At 40.7% G+C, this 22,400-nt stretch overlaps 1 protein-coding gene and 1 pseudogene across 6 annotated transcripts in view; one reads left to right on the top strand and one right to left on the bottom strand.

Annotated features, from left to right (window-relative positions):
* The window catches only part of PDE8B (phosphodiesterase 8B), a 252,552-nt gene that overhangs the window by 70,183 nt on the left and 159,969 nt on the right, over positions 1–22,400 (bottom strand). The window lies entirely within an intron of this gene.
* On the top strand, positions 17,779–18,777 carry LOC122226682 (annotated as a pseudogene).

Genomic DNA, 22,400 nt, shown 5'->3' with positions numbered 1-22,400 from the left:
TGACTGTGTCCCAGAAAGTCAAATGCTGGCTCAACTCCAGCTGCTGCATAAGGAGGACTTTCATTATGAACATGAAACATGTTTTTTTCCTTTCCTTTTTATGGAGAGACGCTTGTATTTTCTTAGGAAACCAAATTTCATAGCCCTTCTTTTTAACTTTACAAATAGTAGTCAGTATTGTCTAAAAAGAAGTTTTTGGAAGACTTTTTTCCCTAGTACTTTACCCTCTTGCTCCAATAGAAGCTGATGAGTTGAGAGGCCCCCAAGGGTCTTTTGCCTCCGGAAGGGTTATTCTGGGCCTGACTTGCATCATCCAGGGGCACCCATGTCCTGAGTGGATACCCTGCACTGAAGGGCCCTTGCTGGCCACCAGGAGGCTGTCAGTCACCAGCAAAGCCTAGAACCCTGAACCTTCCATTTAGATATTTTAAAGATGCTACAGTCTTGATATCACTTTAAACTCCTAATCCAGGAAACTACTCTGGAGAAACTGCTCAAACAATCCCTGTTAACTTATTTATCAAAAGTAAGGCAACATGCATGGGGGCCTGCCTGGCCCCACAATCCTGCACCTCAAGGACCGGCCAGGCAACACGAAGCTGCTGCAGCCCATGGAGAACCTCCCTTCACCCTGAAGGCTGCCTTTCCACAGTGATGAATTCCCCCAAGCACAGGCACAGAGGTTCTCGGGCCCAGAGGCAGAACCACTGGCCACAGTGAGGGGTAACAACCTGTTCTCTAACTGCTCTTAAGCACAAAGCTGCCCTTGCCTCAGCCTGGTGGACCTGCACAGCTCACCATCCCCAGGGCGTTGGTTCCTGAGGGCTCAGGACCGCCCTGCAGAATGCTGTTGCTAGGCTCCTTCCAGGTTAACACTGTCCCTTCGCCAGCGCTGCAATCTTGGGACACAATCTGGCTATTACCCCGCAAGCAGACCACTTACACAGAACACACTGCTCCTGTGCTAAAGAGGGCAGCCAGTTTGCCGCCTCACCAGAGAGAAACAAGCCTTGGCACCTCAGCACTGGACAGTCACAAGGACAATGATTTATTGAAAAGTGCTTTTTTAAAAAATAGGTGTTCTCACGGCCTAAAGGGTACTAGGTGAAGGTTTCAAATTTAAAGTCAAACAGAAAACTTAATAAACACCATCCACACCATTACTCTCCCTACCAGATCTCATAGCCATGAAACATTCATATGGAAAAGAAACGGGGAAAAAAAATCCCATTAGCTGAAATGGATAAAAAGGGCTTGGGATGTAGACTGTGGAATTAGTTTTGTCCAGGTATCCCAAATCTGACTGTAACTGGGAAGTAAAGAACCTTCAGGTCAGGCCTTGCTCCCATGCCTGCAACCACTCCTAGGGAGAGTGATAACTGGGCAGAACATCACCCACTATTCGGGAGCAGCCCTGACATGCCAGGATCTGCGCTGGGTGCTTCCTCAGGAAGCGGGCAAGGTCTCTCTCCTCACAGAGTTGACAGACCCAGGGCGGAAGGCAGTTTTTCCCCGTGGGGCTGCTCTTGGGCCAGGGTGTGTTGTAGAAGCCCTTCCTGCAGACTTACTGAACTCAGAGTCCACGCCGTGCTGCGTGCTCCCTAGTCCAGACATGGACGGCAGACAAGCACACACAGGAGCCACTTCTGCTACCCTCACTCTGCAGCTTCTCTTCCCCGGATGCAAACATTCACTCCACACGCATTTTCTGTGTGTCCCCCGGGTGTGGCTCAGGAGGGACTTATAAAGATGAGGAAGACCTGGTCTCACCTCTGGCAGTTCCCAGAGTGGTCTGGCCCTCCCTGTATGAATTACACACACACACACACACACACACACACACACACACACACACACACACACACACACCATCCTTCCATGTGCTTACCCTTTTGTGGTTCTTTGGTCAAACCATACTCCTATCCTTCTATAATGTCCAGCAGGAAACTTCCCAATACTAATCTAACCAATCAGGGCAGATCCAAAAAACTCAGACGCTTCACTCTGTAGCCTTGTGGTTCTTGACCTTGACGGTATTCTGGCATCTCCTGGGGGGCTCTTAGAAGTGCTCATGCCCAGCTTCTACCCTAGACCCATTCCATCAGAATGGGTCCAGGGGCCCAGGAACCACTGTGCTGTTTTTTTAACCCGCCAGGTAATTTCAGTATGCAGCCAGGGCTGAGAACCACTGCATTAGCCTTTCATATTCCTCATCTTTTAGCCCAAGAGCTTATGGGTGCTGTTGCTCTCCAGAACCAGTGGACAGATGTAACTGGTCCTCCCACGGGGATTTCCATGGTAGAACTCCTTCTGGAGTATAACCTGCTTATTATGAAACTGCCTTTTACTTCTTTTAGAACTCCAGGGCCAACGCTCTATGATTAGGACTTCAATTCCTTTTGACAGCTCTAATGATCTAAAAGCTTTTCACAAAAACTCTACTAGACTCAAAGCCATCTGAAAGCAGGCTGCGCCTGTGGTTTCTCTGTGTTGGGCCGTAGTTCTGGTTCATGCTCAGAATGAAAGGTAAACAAGCACTGGAAGAATGAACGGCACCAGCTGAGCCCAAGCCCTTTGCCTTCTTCCTTTTTACTCCCAGGTACAGATGCCTCACCTGTTCAGCGTACTATTCTACAGCCAACTTGTTTGATTAAGATAATAGGAAAAATATCATTTAACCCATTCCTTACATCATAATTCTGGGTTTAGGTAAAGAATTGTCATGAAAAAGAGAAGTAAATTGCTTCTTTCTTCAGTCTCCTACAGCTTGCCTCTGAAATCCCAACCAGAAACTCTGTCTTCAGGAAAACTGGGCAAGAAGTTGACTTCAAGAGACAAATTTCTACTGACTGGAGCAGAGCAAGTTTAAGAGAAGCCTCTCAAAATAATTCCTCCTCTTCCTTTCTTTTTCCAGCAATGGCACTGGAGGAGCCCATCCTTACTGGAATTTTGTTCTTGAAAATAAGGGATCACATAAGTGAAGGCCCAGAAGTTTGAATAAAATCCTCTGAGATGAACACTGCTCTGACTACAATGGAAACAACAGGTCCCTTCAACAAAGATGCTTGAATTACTATGGGTGGTGTTAAATTTGTTTTATTTTTTTGTTTCTGTTTTTGTTTTTTTTGAGACAGAGAGAGAGAGAGAGAGAGAGACAGAGAGAGGAGGGGGAGAGGAATCTTAAGCAGGCTGCACACTTAGCATGGAGCCCGATGAGGGATTCGATCTCACAACTCTGGGATCATGACCTGAGCCAAAATCAAGAGTTGGACACTCAATCAACTGAGCCACCCAGGTGCCCCATGTTGTTTTTAAAAGTAAGCTCTAGTCCCAATGTGGGGCTTGAACTCACAACCCTGAGATCAAGAGCCATGTACTCTATCAAGTAAGCCAGCTAGGCGTCCCACTATGGTTGGGTTTTACGTTTTGATCGGCTACATACCTCCAAAATGCAACAGAAAGATAAATTTTTACATGCTGCAGTTATAATTCACAAATGCAATGTATACTACTGCATACTAGTGACCACCCAGTCATGGAATGAGGGGCTCCAATGGCCTTAACAAGCAGCAGAGGTCTGACACTCCAGATTTTCTAAAGAGAGGCCCACAACTCCTCTACAATTTGCTACATCACCCTCTTAGCATTCTACCCCCCAAAACGCTTGCTGTAACTTCCTCCCATGGCAGATCAAATGCACATATAAACTTGATTTCATCAGTAGATGGAAGTTGGATTGCAGGAGGGAGTACATAGAATTTACTCCAGTCCAAACACCCATTAGGATGGCTCTGGACCCTGACACACCTTCCAGAGGGTACAGACTGTCAGAGGAATCTAGGCAAAGGCAGGCAGGCATGTGGGCAGCTGCACCCCAAATTCACCCTCACCTCAATCTCCCTCACAGTAAAAGACATTAAAGGATCAAGCCAAGTCCAGCCATTTTTGCTTCTCCTGTCTCTGGTTACCTTTTTGCTTGTGCATGGGATTCTTCTCTAAGGATAAATTCTATCTCACCTCAGTCTGCACCTTCTCCATTAAGTTGTTGCCCAGCTTCCCAAGTAAGGGTACACTTTCTCTTGTGTGACTGCTCAGACATGTACCTAATACTTATTTTTTAATGTTTATTTTTGAGAGAGAGAGAGAGAGAGAGCGAGCGAGAGAGAGAGAGCGCGCACAAGTGGGGGAGGGGAAGAGAGAGAGAGGGAGACACAGAATCCGAAGCAGGCTCCAGGCTCTGAGCTGTCAGCAGAGCCCCATGCGGGACTCAGACCCACGAACTGTGAGATCACGACCTGAGCTGAAGGTGGACACTCAACTGACTCAGCCACCCAGGCACCACCCTGCCCCCGCCAATACTTCTTTTATAATTTCTCTTTTTAATGTTTATTTATTTATTTTTGAGAGAGAGATAGTATGAGCAGGGGAGGGACAGAGAGAGAGGGGGAGAGAGAATCCCAAGCAGGCCTCACACTGTCAATGCAGAGCCTGATTTGGAGCTCAAACTGATGAACTGTGAGATCATGACCTGATCCAAAATCAAGAGTTGGACGCTTAACTGACTGAGCTACCCAGGAGCTCCTGTAATCTCTTTTGTATATGCTAACTACTTAGAATTTGAATCCTGGCTCTGCCACATATGAACAATGTGAAACCTGGACAGGTTTCTTAACCACTTCAAGCCCCAGTTTCTTCATTTGTAGAATGGGGGTCATAATATTTACCTGATGTAGGTGCAGTGAGGATGACAGGAGTTAATGTAGGAAAAGCACTTGCAGAGTAAGGGACACAAAATGTTCATTCAATACACGATACATCTTATTATTAAAATAAGAAGATTCTCAACAAGCTCTACTGATCAAATGTTTACTACATTCAGTATCATCAGTGGAAGATGGGTATGCAGGGCACTGAGACATGATGTTGCCCTTGATAAGCTGGGTCCGGCGTGGGAAGTGCTAGATATACTACATAGATGAAAGGAGAAGCGAGTGATCAGGGAAAATCACAGAGAAACATAACCTGGGTCAGGTGAGCAAGGGTTCCCTGGGAGGACAGGGGGAATGAAAAGTAGGCAAGACAGATGGAACGGTACAGTGTCCACAGGGATGGAAAGTCTTGGTGTGTTGAGGGAAGTACAAAGAGCTTGGTTTGGAACAGCAGAAGGGCAGTGAATGACATAGGCAGTAGGCAGAGAGAAAGGACGACCAGGCACTTCGTGTGCTCCTGAAAGGTGTGTTGTAATTTTTTTAGATGATGATGAGCTACTGCAGGGAGTCCTTCAGAATGGGGGCTGTGGACTGGATGGCATGCTAGTAAAGATTTAACAACTGCCTCATTGAAAAATGCATAGATATCCATATCTAAGTTTACTGTGAATATTACTAATTAAAGAGGTCAGTAAACTATGGTCCATGGGTTTCAAAAATATAATTTTACCCAGTTTTATAAATATAATTTTATTCTAACATAGACTTGCCCACTTATTTATACATCATGATTGGATTATGGCTGCTTTCACGCTACAATGGCAGAGTTGAGTAGTTATTACAGAGACTGTAGGGCCTAAAATACATACCATCTGGCCCTTTAAGAATAAAAAACTGCCAACTTAAAGATGTGTAGCAACTCCTAAATAATACTAACATAAAAAATTCTTAACATAAATTTTATATAGCCCAATGGATTCTCACAAAATGCTTCTGTTGACTTTTGGCTGACCTCTTGTATGAATAGCCTATCTATGGTTTCAACTGATGAATGAGTAGTAGAGTTTGGATATGAATATGAGTTGCCATTTTCACTTACGTAAAGCAGTAAGATGAAGGCAACTGAACAAATGCAGAGGAATGTCACTCATTTGTTAATGATGTGAGCAACTCCTCTGTTGAATCATGTAATAGTTTCTGAATACTGGAGGGGTATTTCTTCAATTTCTTCTGCTATCCACAATGAAACTGCTATAAACATGATGTGCATTTAAATTTAATCTGTATGATTAATATTTTCTTCCCAACTTTCATAAGTGTAGAAACTAAAAAAATAATCATGGGAATTTTTAGATTCAAGGAGGTGACATAGGAGACTCCAGAACTTACCTCCTCCCATAGACACACTAAATCTACAACTACATATGAAACAATCCACTCTGAAAGAAATCCAGAAACACGTTGAACAACTCCTATAGATCAGGCAAATGAGGGGGAAAAAAACCTCACAAAAAAGTGAGTAGGAGAAGCTATAAAGAATCTTTCCATAAGTCCCACTCCTAGTAGGTCAACACACAATCAGGAGGAAACTCAATCTCCATCATATTTCTGTGAAGACTCTGAACCCCAAATCTGGCACCCCAATTTTTAAGACTTCCACCGACAAGATGGATCCACAAAACATCTAGTTTTGTAATTCAAGTGGGCTTGCACCCATGAGACCCACAAGGCTATAGAGAACTAATCACTCCTAAAGTGCTCAGGCAGACTTAAAATGGCTAACATCTAAGGCCCAGGGCAAAGACAGCAAACTACAATCACCCAATTTTTCTGGGAAAGAGGCCCATTTGCTGATCTTAAAAGCTTTGGCCTGAGGGGCAGGCTTCTAATTTGAAACACATCTAGGAGCTGACTGCAACAGTCTCTAGAGACTGGTGAGGCTGCCAGACACCATCTTTCCACTCTCCCTCTGTCCTGCCCCACATTACTGATATCATCCAGAAAGAAGCTTGTGCACATATATGGCACCTTGGTTTTTGTGGCTGTCACCCAAGGGACACCCCTTGATCATTTAGGTCTGATGGCTCCTGGGATTTGTTTTTGCGGATCCTCTAAGACTATAACAAACAGAGAAATAGTTCTTAACAGTCTGCCTGTCTTACCCACACCCCAGGACACAGTGCAGAGGTAGTACAAGAAAATTCCCATCTCTTAGTCTTACCCTATAAAAGGAATTGCATACTTTAAAAGTTGCTGCCTGAGAGTCAACTCTTCTAATCAGCTTGCATCTTTCTTCTGACCAAGATCCTTGTCTTTGGGACACTAACAGGTCTTGGCACACCCTCAACTACTGAAACCACTGAGAACAAAGTAAGCTGTTTGGACAATCACAAAGGTGTGAGAGACAAACAAGAAGTAGGGCAGCACAGAATGTTAAGTTTCAGCTCCTACATGACACCACTCTATCAAGGCAGAGAGGTGGCTGTTTAATGTATAGAAACCAACAGAGTCAAGGAAGATGAAGAAATAAAGGAATGTGTTCCCAGTAAAAGAGCAAAAAGCTTCAGAAAGAGATTTTTAATTAAACAGAAGTAAGTGATGTACATCTTCAAAATAATGGTCAAAATATTGGTCAAAATAATGGTCATAAATATGCTCACTGAGGTGAGGATAACAATGCAGGAACACAGTGAGAATTTCAACAAAGAGAAAGAAAATATAAAAAAGCTCCAAACAGAAAACATAAAGCTGAGGACTATAATAACTAAACTGAAAAATGCAACAGAGGGGTTCAAGAGCAGACTAGATGAAGTGGAAGAAAGGATCAGGGAACTTGAAGACAGGGCAGTGGAATTCATCCATTCAGAGCAGCAAAAATAACAACAACAACAACAACAACAACGAGAGTGACAATAGCTTAAGGGACTTAGATATCAAGAGGATCAATATTTGCAATACAGGGGATACCAGGAGAAAAAGAAGGAAAGGGGCCAAGAATTTATTCAAAGAAATAATAGCTGAAAACTTCACTAACATACAGAAGGAAACAGACATCCAGATCCAGGAATTCCAGAGAATTCTAAACAAGATGAATCCAAACAGACTTACACCAAGACACATAATTAAATCGTTGCAAGTTAAAGAAAAGGATAAAGTATTAAAAGCAGCAAGAGAAGAGCAACTTGTTACGTACAAGGTAACCCCCATAAGACTATCAGCTAATTTTCCCGCAGAAACTTTGCAAACCAAAAAGGATTGGCATAATATATTCAAATTTGGTGCTGAAAGGGAAAAAAAGACTATCAACCAAGAATCATCCACCAGACAAGGGGTCCTTCTGTCCTTCAGACTCAAGAAAAAAAGAGTTTTCCACATAAGCAAAAGTTGAAGGAGTTCATCACCACCAGTCCAGCCTGACAAGAGGAGTTAAAAGGACTTCTTTAAGAAACAAAAGGAAACTAATTAATAAAAGAAAAACATATGAAAGTGTAAATCTTTGTTAAAGATAAATATACAGTAAAATACAAAATAATCCAATGTTGTTAAGGTGGTGGGTTAATTACTTATAAAGCTAATATGAAGGCTGAAAAAGATAACTAGTAAAAATAACTATAAATACAATAATTTCTAATGGATACACAAGACAAAAAGATGCAAAGCATGACCTCAAAAACAAATTGTGGGGGAGGAGGGAGTAAAAATGTAGAGGTTTCAATATTAAGTTGTTAATACGGCAATAAGTCCATACCTATCAATAATTACTTTAAATGTCAAAGGACTAAATTCTCCAATCAAAAGACACAGAGTGGCTGAATGGATAAATGGTTAAACAAGACCCAACCATATGCTGCCTACAAGACTCACTGGCTTTTTAAAATTTTTTTATGTTTGTTTATTTTTGAAAGCAAAAGAGACAGAGTGCAAGTGGGGGACGGGCAGAAAGAGAGGGAAACACACAATCCGAAGCAGGTGCCAAGCTCTGAGCTGTCAGCACATAGCCCAACATGGGGCTTGAGCTCACGAACCAGGAGATCATGACCTGAGCTGAAGTTGGACGCTTAACTGACTGAGCCACCCAGATGCCTCAAGACTCACTGGCTTTAAGGGCACACACAGATTGAAAGTGAAGGTACAGAAAAAGACATTCCATGCAAATCAGAAACCAAAAGAAAGCTGGGGTAGCTATTCTTATATCAGACAAAATAGAATTTAAGACAAACACTATAATAAGAGACAAAGAAAGTCATTATATACTGATAAAGGGGTCAATCCAACAAGAAGACATAACATTTGTAAATATTTATACACCCAATATAGGAACACCTAACATATAAAGCAAATATTAACTGATGAAAAGGGAGAAACAGCAATATAATAATAGTAGGAGACTTTAACATCCCACTCACATCAACGGATAGATCATCGAGACAGAAAGTCAATAAGCAAATACTGGACTAAAACAACATGTTAGACCAGAGGGACTTAACAGATATTTACAAAACATTCCATCCAAAAGAATACACATTCTTCTCAAGCACACACAGAACATTTTCCACAAGAGATCATATATTAGGCCACAAATCAAGTCTTACTAAATTGAAGAAAACTTAAATCATATCGAGTATCTCAACTAACCACAATGTTATGAAACTAAAAGTTAATTACAAGAACAACTTGAAAATTCACAATTATGTCTAAATTAACCAACATTCCCCTGAACAACCAATGGGTCAAAGTAAAAAAAAAAAAGAAGAGTTAAAAACTATCTTGAGACAAATTAAAATGAAACACAAAATACCAAAACTTAAGAGATTCAACATAAGCACTTCTAAAAGGCAAGTTCATAAACATCTACATTAAAAAATAAGATAGATCTTGAATAAGCAACCTGACTTCATACCTCGAGGAACTAGATAAAGAAAAACAAACTAAGTCTAAAACTATTGGAAGGAAATTAAGATCAGAAGAGACATAACAAAATATAGAGTAAAAAGACAAAAGAAGAGATCAGACTTAAAGGAAGACGGTGGTGTAGGAGGACGCTGGGCTCACCGCGTCCTGCTGATAGCTTAGATTCCACCCACATCTGCCTAATTTACCCCGATAACCACCAGAAGACTAGCAGAACGGACTCTCTGGAGCCAAGCATAGACGAGAGGCCCACGAAAGAGGGTAGGAAGGGCAGAGAGGCGGTGCGCACTACAGGGACTGGCGGGAGGGAGCCAGGCGGCGGAGGGGCAGCCTACCGGGCAAGACAGAGCCCCCGAAGTCTGGCTTGCAAAAGCGGAGGGGCCGGAGGGAGTGTGTCCTGACAGCCAGTGAGACTTAACATCTGGAATGTTATAAGTCAACAGCTCTGCTTGGAGAGCGGGAGGGAGAGTTGTTGAGCCCCGGAGGACAGAGCTCAGCTTGGCGGGGAACAAAGGCACTGGGAAGTGCCGTCTCCCTCGCCCATCTCCCAGCGAAAATCCCAAAGGGAACCAGTTCCCATCAGGGAACTTGCTTGCACCTCACAAACACCCAACGCTGTGCTTCTGCGGATCCATCGGACAGGTTTGCCTCCCTCCCAGTGCCGCAGGGCCCCTCCCAAAGTGGACCACCGAAGGCAAAGCGAGCTGAGCCTACCGCTCCCGCCCCTGTGCACCTTGCGGATCCACCCCGGCTAATATGCCAGAGCCCATCAAAGCAGCACCACAAGACTGGCAATGTGCAAGTAGCCCAGACAGAGGCCACACCACTCCACAGTGAGTCCTGCCCCTGGGAGAGGGGAAGATAAGGTACACACCAGTCTGACTGTGGCCCCAGCAGCAGGCTGGAGGCAGACATTAGGTCTGACTGTGGCCCCGCCCACCAATGCAAGTTACTCCAGACAGCACAGAGAAAGAGCCCCGCAGTTACCCGCCACTCCAGGGACTATCCAAAATGATGAAACGGATAAATTCTCCTCAAAAGAAACTCCAAGAAGTAGCGACAGCTAACGAACTGATCAAAAATGATTTAAGCAATATAGCAGAAAATGAATTTAAAATAATAGTCATAATATTAATTGCTGGGCTTGAAAAAAGTATAGAGGACAGCAGAGAATCTATTACTACAGAGATCAAGGGACTAAGAAACAGGCAGGAGGAGCTAAAAAAGGCTATAAATGAGCTGCAAAATAAAGGGGAGGCGACCATAGTTTGGATTGAAGAGGCAGAGGAGAAAATAGGTGAATTAGAAGATAAAATGATGGAAAAAGAAGAAGCTGAGAAAAAGATAAAAAAATCCAGGAGTATGAGGGGAGACTTAGAGAACTAAGTGACATAATTAAAAGAAATAATGTATGCATAATTGGGATTCCAGGGGAGGAAGAGAGAGGGAAAGGTGCTGAAGGGGTACTTGAAGAAATCATAGCTGAGAACTTCCCTGAACTGGGGAAGGAAAAAGGCAATGAAATCCAAGAGGCACAGAGAACTCCCTTCAGATGTAACTTGAATCGATCTTCTGTATGACATATCATAGTGAAACTGGCAAAATACAAGGATAAAGAGAGAATTCTGAAAGCAGCTAGGGATAAACATGCTCTAACATATAAAGGGAGACTGATAAGACTCGTGACAGATCTCTCTACTGAAACTTGGCAGGCCAGAAAGGAATGGCAGGAAACCTTCAAAGCGATGAACAGAAAAAAACATGCAACCAAGAATCCTTTATCCAGCAAGTCTGTCATTTAGAATAGAAGGAGAGATAAAGGTCTTCCCAAACAAACAAAAACTGAAGGAATTCATCACCACTAAACCAGCCCTACAAGAGATCCTAAGGGGGGACTCTGTGAGTGAAATGTTGCAAGGACCACAAAGTACCAGAGACATCACTGCAAGCATGAAACCTACAGACATCACAATGACTCTAAACCCATATCTTTCAATAACAACACTGCATGTAAATGCTCCAACCAAAAGACTCTAAACCCATATCTTTCAATAACAACACTGCATGTAAATGCTCCAACCAAAAGACATAGGGTATCAGAATGGATAAAAAAACAAGACCCATCTATCTGCTGTCTACAAGAGACTCTTTTTAGATCTGAGGACACCTTCAGATTGAAAGTGAGGGGATGGAGAACTCTCTATCATGCTACTGGAAGTCAAAAGAAAGCTGGAATAGCCATACTTATATCAGACAAACTAGACTTCAAATTAAAGGCTGTAACAAGAGATGAACAAGGGCATTATATAACAATCACAGGGTCTATGCATCAAGAAGAGCTAACAATTATAAATGTCTATGTGCCGAATATGGGAGCCCCCAAATATATAAAACAATCACAAACATAAGCAACCTTATTGTTAAGAATGTGGTAATTGCAGGGGACTTTAACACTCCACTTACAACATTGGTTAGATCATCTAGACACAGGATCAATAAAGAAACAAGGGCCCTGAATGATACACTGGATCAGATGAACTTGATAGATATATTTAGAACTCTGCATCCCAAAGCAACAGAATATACATTCTTCTTGAGTGCACATGGAACCTCTTCCAAGATAGATCACATACTGGGTCACAAAACAGCCCTTCATAAGTATACAAGAATTGAAATCATACCATGCATACTTTCAGACAACAATGTGATGAAGCTTGAAATCAACCACAGGAAAAAGTCTGGAAAACCTCCAAAAGCATGGAGGTTAAAGAACACCCTACTAAAGAATGAATGGGTTAACCAGGCAATTAGAGAAGAAATTTAAAAATATATGGAAACAAATGAAAATGAAAATACAACAATCCAAAACGCTTTGGGATGCAGCGAAGGCAGTCCTGAGAGGAAAATACATTGCCATCCAGGCCTATCTCAAGAAACAAGGAAAATCCCAAATACAAAATCTAACAGCACACCTAAAGGAAATAGAAGCAGAAAAGCAAAGACACCCCAAATCCAGCAGAAGAGAAATAATAAATATCAGAGCAGAAATAAACAATATAGAATCTAAAAAAACTGTACAGCAGATCAATGGAACCAAGAGTTGGTTTTTTGAAAAAATAAACAAAATTTATAAACCTCTACCCAGGCTTCTCAAAAAGAAAAGGGAGAGGACCGAAATAGATAAAATCATGAATGAAAATGGAATTATTACAACAAATCCCTCAGAAATACAAGCAATTATCAGGGAATACCATGAAAAATTATATGACAACAAACTGGACAACCTGGAAGAAATGGACAAATTCCTAAACACCCATATGCTTCCAAAACTCAAACAGGAAGAAATAGAAAGCTTGAATAGACCCATAACCAGCGAAGAAATTGAATCAGTTATCAAAAATCTCCCAACAAAAGGAGTCCTGGACCAGATGGCTTCCCAGGGGAATTCTACCAGACATTTAAAGCAAAGATGATACCTATCCTTATCAAGCTATTCCAAGAAATAGAAAGGGAAGGAAAACTTCCAGACTCATTCTAGGAAGCCAGCATTACTTTGATTCCTAAACCAGACAGAGACCCAGTAAAAAAAAGAGAACTACAGGCCAATATCCCTGATGATATGAATGCAAAATTCTCAATAAGATACTAGCAAAACGAATTCAACAGCATATAAAAAGAATTTCACCATGATCAAGTGGGATTCATTCTTGGGCTGCAGGGCTGGTTCAACATTTGCAAATCAATCAATGTGATACATCACATTAATAAAAGAAAAGAACCATATGATCCTGTCAATATATGCAGAAAAAGCATTTGACAAAATTCTGCATCCTTTCTTAATAAAAACCCTCGAGAAAGTCAGGATAAAAGGAACATGCTTAAACATCATAAAAGTCATTTATGAAAAGCCCACAGATAATATCATCCTCAATGGGGAAAAACTAAGAGCTTTCTCCCTGAGATCAGGAACACGACAGGGATGTCCACTGTCACCGCTGTTGTTTAACAACCTCTTGTTGGAGCAATCAGAGAACAAAAGGAAATCAAAGGCATCAAAATTGGCAAAGATGAAGTTAAGCTTTCACTTTTTGCAGATGACATGATATTATATATGGAAAGTCTCATAGACTCCACCAAAAGTCTTTTAGAACTGATACATGAATTCAGTAAAGTTGCAGGATACAAAATCAATGTACAGAAATCAGTTGCATTCTTATATACTAATAATGAAGCAACCGAAAGACAAATAAAGAAACTGATCCCATTCACAATTGCACCAAGAAGCATAAAATACCTAGGAATAAATCTAACCAAGATGTAAAAGATCTGTATGCTGAAAACTACAGAAAGCTTATGAAGGAAATTGAAGAAAATATAAAGAAATGGAAAGACATTCCGTGCTCATGGATTGGAAGAATAAATATTGTCAAAATGTCAATACTACCCAAAGCTATCTACACATTCAATGCAATCCCAATCAAAATCGCACCAGCATTCTTCTCGAAGCTAGAACAAGCAATCCTAAAATATGTATGGAACCACAAAAGACCCCGAATAGCCAAAGTAATTTTGAAGAGGAAGACCAAAGCAGGAGGCATCACAATCCCAGACTTTAGCCTCTATTACAAAGCTGTAATCATCAAGACAGCATGGTATTGGCACAAAAACAGACACATAGACCAATGGAATAGAATAGAAACCCCAGAACTAGACTCACAAATGTATGGCCAACTAATCTTTGACAAAGCAGGAAAGAATATCCAATGGAAAAAAAGACAGTCTCTTTAACAAATGGTGCTGGGAGAACTGGACAGCAACATGCAGAAGGATGAAACTAGACCACTTTCTGACACCATTCACAAAAACAAACTCAAAATGGATAAAGGACCTGAATGTGAGATAGGAAATCATCAAAACCCTAGAGGAGAAAGCAGGGAAAAACCTCTCTGACCTCAGCTGCAGCAATTTCTTACTTGACACATCCCCAAAGGCAAGGGAATTAAAAGCAAAAATGAATTATTAGGACCTCATGAAGATAAAAAGCTTCTGCACAGCAAAGGAAAAAATCAACAAAAACTAAAAGGCAACCAACGGAATGGGAAAAGATATTTGCAAATGACATATCGGACAAAGGGCTAGTATCCAAAATCTATAAAGGGCTCACCAAACTCCACACCCGAAAAACAAGTAACCCAGTGAAGAAATGGGCAGAAAACATGAATAGACACTTCTCTAAAGAAGACATCCGGATGGCCAACAGGCACATGAAAAGATGCTCAACGTCGCTCCTCATCAGGGAAATACAAATCAAAACCACACTCAGATATCACCTCACGCTAGTCAGAGTGGCTAAAATGAACAATCAGGAGACTATAGATGCTGGTGAGGATGTGGAGAAATGGGAACCCTCTTGCACTGTTGGTGGGAATGCAAACTGGGGCAGCCACTCTGGAAAACAGTGTGGAGGTTCCTCAAAAAATTAAAAATAGACCTACCCTATGACCCAGCAGTAGCACTGCTAGGCATTTACCCAAGGGATAGAGGAGTTCTGATGCATAGGGGCACTTGTACCACAATGTTTATAGCAGCACTCTCAACAATAGCTAAATTATGGAAAGAGCCTAAATGTCCATCAACTGATAAATGGATAAAGAAATTGTGGTTTATATACACAATGGAATACTACGTGGCAATGAGAAAGAGTAAAATATGGCCTTTTGTAGCAACATGGATGGAACTGGAGAGTGTTATGCTAAGTGAAATAAGTCATACAGAGAAGGACAGATTCTATATGTTTTCACTCCTATGTGGATCCTGAGAAACTTAACAGAAGACCATGGGGGAGGGGAAGAAAAAAATGGTTAGAGAGGGAGGGAGCCAAAACATAAGAGACTCCTAAAAACTGAGAACAAACTGAGAGTTTATGGGGGTTGGGAGGGAGAGGAGGGTGGGTGATGGGTATTGAGGGCACCTGCTGGGATGAGCACTGAGTGTTGTATGGAATCCAATCTGACAATAAATTTCATAATAAAAAAAAAAGAAGAGATCAATGAAACTAAGAGCAGGTTTTTTGAAAACATGAACAAAATAGGCAAATCTTTAACAAGTCTCACCAATAAAAGAGAGAGGACTCAAATTAATAAACTCAAAAATAAAAGAGAAGAAAAGAAAGAAATAAAAAATAGAAGAGAAGACATGATAGTGAACACAACAGAAATACAAAGGTTCAAAGAGACTCATAGGAATAATTATATACGAAAAAAATGGGACAACCTAGAAGAAATGGGTAAATTCCTAGATACATACAACTTACAAAGTCTGAGTCATGAAGAAGTAGAAAATCTGAACAGGTGTATTACAAGAAAGAAGAGTGAATCAGTAACCAAAATATACTCTATTAGCTAACTCGAAAATAAATTAGATTTTAAAAATAAATAAATAAATACATAAAATATGGAGTATACATACAGTGAATTTACTTGGCAATTTAAAAAGGAATGAAATACTGATATATACTACAACAAGAATAAATCTGGAAAGCATTATGCTAAGTAAAAGAAGCCAGACACAAAAGGCCTTAAATTGTATGATCCTATTTATAGGTCTACCTCATTTTATTATACTCCACTTTACTGTGCTTCACAGATAATGTATTTTTCACAATCGGAAAGTCTTTGGCAACTTTGCAGTGAGCAAGTCTATCAGCATCATTTTTCCAATAGCATTTTCTTGCTTTATGTCTCTTTGTCACATTTAGGTAATTCTGACAATATTTGTTACGGTGATCTGTGGAATTATTATTGTAGTTGTTTTGGTGACCACAAACTGTGCCCATAAAAGATCGGAAGGAAGGAAGGAAGGAAGGAAGGAAGGAAGGAAGGAAGGAAGGAAGGAAAGAAAGAAAGAAAAGAAAAAAGAAGAAAGAAAGAAAGAAGGAAAGAAAGAAAGAAAGAAAGAAAAAGAAAGAAAAGAAAGAAAGAAAGAAGGAAAGAAAAAGAAAGAAAGAAAGAAAGGGAAAGAGAAAAGAGAAAAGAGAAAAGAGAAAAGAGAAAAGAGAAGAGAAGAGAAGAAAAGAAAAGAAAAGAAAAGAAAAGAAAAGAAAAGAAAAGAAAAGGCAGGCCGGCCCAGGACCAGATGGCTTCATTGGTTAATTCTAGCAAACATTTAATGAAGAATTAATGTTAGTTCTTCTCAAAGTCTTCCAAAAATCTGAAAAAGAGGGAACACTCTCAAATTCATTTTAAAAACCCAGCATTATCCCAATACCAAAACCAGATAAAGACACAACAAGAAAAGAAAACTAAAGGCCAATATCCCTGATGAACACAGATGTAAAAATCTTCAACAAATTATTAGCAAGCCAAATTCAACAACATATTAAAAGGATCATACACCATGATCGATTTGGATTTATCCCTGGGATGCAAGGATGAGTGATCTCCCTCAATGAATAAAGAAGAATTTGACAAAATTAAGTGTCCATTCATGATAAAAATTCTCAACAGTTTTTCACAAAGGTGACACTGAAAGCTAAGAAAAACTTCTGTTCCCACAAATCTGATGCCAAAGCAAAGGCTTTGAAGCCAAGAAAGTAGTGGTGAAAGGCACCTTGCAGCTCCCCTGCCCCCCCTCCCCTGCCCATGAATATTCACAGGTCACTGACTTTCCAGCAGTCCAAGACACTGCAGCAATGAACGTAGCCCAAATATCATCAAACAGAGCATCTCTTCGAGAAACAAGCTTGACTATTATGCCATCATTAAGTTCCCCACAACTGCCAAGACAGCCTTGAAGAAGGCAGAAGACACTAGTGTTCACTGTGAATGTCAAGGCCAACTAGCACCTGAACAAACTGTGAAGAAGCTCTAGGACATTGACATGGCCAAGGTCAACACATTTTTTTAAGTTTATTTATTTTGAAGGGGGGGGGGAGGGAATGAGTGGGGGAGGAACAGAGAGAAGGGAACAGAGAATCCCAAGAAGGATCCACAGATGGGGACAACAGGGGACTTGAACCCATGAACCATGAGATCATGACCTGAGCCAAAACCCAGAGTCAGATGCTTAACTGACTGTGCCACCCATAAGCCCCAGGATAACACCTTATTAGGCCTGATGGGTAGAAGAAGGCATTATGTTCAACTGACTCCAGACGATAATGCTTTTGATGTTGCCAACAAAACTGAGAGCACCTAAAGTGAGTCTAGCTAATTATAAATATTTTCACCATGAAAAAAAACAAACCTCTTAACAAAATGGGTAGAGAGGAAATGTACTTTCATAAAATAAAAACTATATATGACAAGGACACATCATACTCAACGTTGAAAAATTGAACTTGCCCTGTATTACTTGGAACAAGATAAGGATGTCCTCTCACCACTTTTATTCAACATAATATCTCAAGTCCTACTTGCAGCAATTAGGCAAGAAAAAGAAAAAGATATCCAAATTGAAAAGGAAGAAGTAAAACTGTCACTATTTGCAGATGACATGATCCTATATATAGAAAACCCTAAAGATTTTACCAGAAAACTGTTAGAATTAAAAAATACAGTGAGGCTGCAGGATTTCAAAAACAATATACAAAAACCAGTTGTGTTTCTATACACTAATGACAAACTATCAGAAAGAGATACAGTATTAAGAAAATGATTCCATTTACAATTGCATCAAAAAGAATAAAATACCTATGAATACATTTAGCCAAGGAGGCTCTTTCTCTTCAATGAAAGGTAGCCAAGCAGTTTGGTGATAATAGCCTTGCAGTGGACGTAGAGATGTGGATCTTTGATGGGCAAGATCATCACCCTGGAAGTTGAGTCCAGTGACATTGTTGAGAAGGTCAAAGCCCAAATCCTAGACAAGAAGGGCATCCTGCCTGACCAGCAGTGTCTGATTTTTGCAGGCAAATAGGTGGAGGATGGCCACAGTCTGTTAGACTACAATATTCAGAAAAAGTCCACCCTACACTTGGTGCTTCACCCTGGGCAGGGAGGGTGGCATCATCGAGCCTTCCCCATACCAGCTGGCCCAGAAATACGACTAAGACAAGATGATGTGCCCCAAGTGTTATGCTCACATTCACCCCTGCGTTGTCAACCACTGCTAGAAATGCGGCCGCATCAACAACCTGTGCCCCAAGAAGGTCAAATAAGGCCCCTCCACCGGCTCTTCCTTTGCCTGCAGGGTGGCCTCCTGCCTGGGCCCCAAGGCCCAGTTCCACCTGCACTGAAAAAAAAATTTAACCAAGGAGGTGGAAGACCTATATTCTGAAACTATAAGATGTAAGACACTAATGAAACAAACTGAGAAATACACAAATAACTGGAGAGAGGTCTCATACTCATGGATTGGAAAAATTAATACCATTACAATGCCCATACTACCCAAAAGAATGTACACATTCAGTGCAATCCTTGTCAAAACTCCAAAGATGATTTCAGAGAACAAAACAAACTTAGAATTTATATGGAAGCACAAAAGACCCCAAATAGCCAAAGCAATCTTGAGAAAGAACAAAGCAGGAGTCATCATGCTCCCTGATTTCAAACTGTATTACAAAGCTACAGTATTCAAAACAGTAATGTATTGGCATTAAAATAAACACATAGATCAACAGAACACAATAGAGAGCCCAAAAATATACCCACAATTACACAGTCTATTAATGCATGACAAAGGAACCAAGAATATACAATGGAGAAAGGACAGTCTCTTCAATGAATGGTCTTGGAAAAGTGGAAAGCTGCATGCAAAATAATGAAACTGGACCACCAACTTAGACCATACACAAAAATCCACTCAAAATGGATTAAAGACTTAAATGTAAGACCTGAAACCATAAAACTCCTAGAAGAAAATGTAAAAGATCAGCATCTTGACATCTATCTTGGTGACGGTGTTTTAGATGTGATACCAAAAGCAAAAGCAGCAAGAAAAACAAAAGATTGGGACTACAGGAAACTGAAGTTTCCCCACAGCAACAGAAACCATCATTAAAATGAAAAGGCAAACTACCGAGTCACATATCTGATAAAGGGTTAACATCTAAAATACATAACAAACTCCTACAACTCAATAGCAAACAACTGGATTTTAAAAGGGACAGAAGATTTGAAGAGGTATCTTTCTAAGGATGACATATGAAAGGCCAACAGGGACATGAACAGGCTCAACATCACTATTCATCAGGGACATTCAAATCAAAACCACCATGAGGCATGAACTCACATCTGTTATTGTTACTAGTTAAAAGACAAGAAATAACAGGTGTTTGAGAGGATGTGGAGAAAAATAAACACTTTCATGCTACTGAAAATGTAAATTGGTCTATCCACTATGGAAAAAAAAGTATGGAGATGTCTAAAAAATAATTAAAAATAGAACTACCATATGATCCATCAATTCCACTTCTGGGTTCTTATTAGAAGGAAATGAAATAACTCTGCCAAGATACAGGTACCCCCTGTTCATTGTAGCATTCTTTCCAATAGCCAAGACATGGAAACAACCTATATGTCTGTCAACTGATAAACAGATAAAGAAAATGTGAAATGTATATACAATTGAATATTGGCTGTAAAAAAGAAGGAAATCTTGCCATTTGCAACAATATGGATGGCCCTTGAGACATTATGCCATGTGAAATAAGCTAGACGGACAAAGAAAAACACTCTATTACCATATTATCTTACCCACATGTGCAATCTAAAAGCCAAAAACCAAAAACCAAAAGAAAACAAAACAAAAAAAACAAATCTGAGCTCAAAGATACAAGGAACAGACCTGTGATTCTGGCTGCAGGGGGTAGGTGAACTGGGTGAAGGTGGTCAAAAGGTATAAAGTTCCAATTATAAGATAAGTAATTCCTAGGGATATTATGTATAGCATATTGACTATAATTAACAATACTCTGTTGGATATGTGAAAGTTACTAAGAGAGTGGATTTTAAATGGTCTCATATGAAAAAATATTTGTAATTGTGGGGTGATGGATATTAACTCAATTTATTATGGAGATCATTTTGCAATGTATTCATGTGTCAAATCATTATGCTGTACACCTAAAACTATACAATGTTATATGCCAATTCTACCTCAGTGAAAAAAAAAATCTGAGCCAATATAGATATATTTTGATCTAGAGTAAGCCACAAATATGGATTAAAAATTTTTGGCTTGGGGCAGCTGGGTGAGCCAGTTGATGGAGCATCCCACTTCAGCTCAGGTCATAATCTCACAGTTTGTGAGTTTGGGCCCCATATCGGGCTTGCTCCTGTCAGTGCAGAACCCGCTTCAGATCCTCTGTCCCCCTCCAGCTCTGCCCCTCCCCTACTCAGGGTCTCTCTCTCTCAATAAATAAATGAACACTAGAAAAATTTAAAAATAGAAAATAAAACATTTTGGTGTTCATCCAAACATATCTTACCCAATTGCATTTCTCTACAGTGTGTTTCTCTGTTCAGAATTTACCATGGGTTTATGTTGTTACAGGATCAATTTCAAGACCTAAATAGTGAACATATACATAAGTATGAACACTGCTTGGAGAGGGAGGGAGTTGTCCATTCATTGTCTGTCTTCACTATAAAGGTATTAAAAAGAGCACTTAAGGGGCACCTGGGTGGCTCAGTTGGTTGAGCAGCCGACTTCGGCTCAGGTCATGATCTCGCAGTCCGTGAGTTCGAGCCCCGCGTCGGGCTCTGTGCTGACAGCTCAGAGCCTGGAGCCTGTTTCAGATTCTGTGTCTCCCTCTCGCTGACCCTCCCCTGTTCATGCTCTGTCTCTCTCTGTCTCAAAAATAAATAAAACGTTAAAAAAAAATTTAAAAAAAGAGCACTTAATAAGCTAAATAGGTTTTGTCTAAAATTTTTTAAAAAGTCCTGATTTGTAGTGTTTGCTGATTTCCCTGGTCTAAACACACTCCCAGCATGGCTGTTTGAAGCTACCAACATGACGTCACTGGATGTGGCAGCTGAGCTTCATACGGTGTTTCCACCACACAGCTAAGACAAACATAAATGACCTCAAGAGCTCAGGTAATAGTATAATGGAGTAAAACACTGAAGAAGTGATGGATTTTGAGTGCTTACTATTAAGTTTTTAGAAACTGAATTGCATGTTTCCATAACTTGTATTTTTAACAATGGGTGGTTTAACAACTGACTCACATAGTTCCAGAAAATTAAAACATCTCCTCTCCTGGGCCTGTTTGAGCCATTGCCAGTCTATCTCTTCATAGAGGCAGAGAACAGATGGGCGGCCAGAGCAGGACAACCAGAAGTCACAGTGGGATAAAATGGACTGGGATGGAGAGAAAGGCACAGAGTCTAGAACTGTTAGGAAGACACAATCTTCGACTAAATGTCTTCTAGGATGTGGGGGACACAAGAAACCAAGCGTGCCAAAGGCCCAGGTTTAGGGTGAGGATGACTGAGTGGATGGTGGGGGTTCCCTTTAGCCAGCCAAGGATTTCGGCAGGAGTGGATGTGGGGAGAAACCTGTTACCTCAGTCTGATCTGCCCTTTGGACTTCTACTGGGCGAAAGGACTCAGGGGCAACTGATGCTCACTGACTGGATGAATGAACGCTCAGCTAAGGCCAAGCATGCCCCAAACTGAAAAGTTCTCAATGTGAAGTAAACGAATTCCTCCTGAGAAGTCAGCCACCAACTGTTAGTTTGGAAAACAAAACAAATTCCAGATAGGGCTAATATCCACAAATGCTAAATGAGCAATCCTTTCAACAATCAGGTCTAAGATAATGTGAAAATCTCTT

The sequence above is a fragment of the Panthera leo genome, chromosome A1, assembly GCF_018350215.1.
Source record: "Panthera leo isolate Ple1 chromosome A1, P.leo_Ple1_pat1.1, whole genome shotgun sequence".
Classification (NCBI taxonomy): domain Eukaryota; kingdom Metazoa; phylum Chordata; class Mammalia; order Carnivora; family Felidae; genus Panthera; species Panthera leo.
Note: the sequence above shows the minus strand (reverse complement) of the source record. Positions and strands in the feature narration are given on the sequence as shown.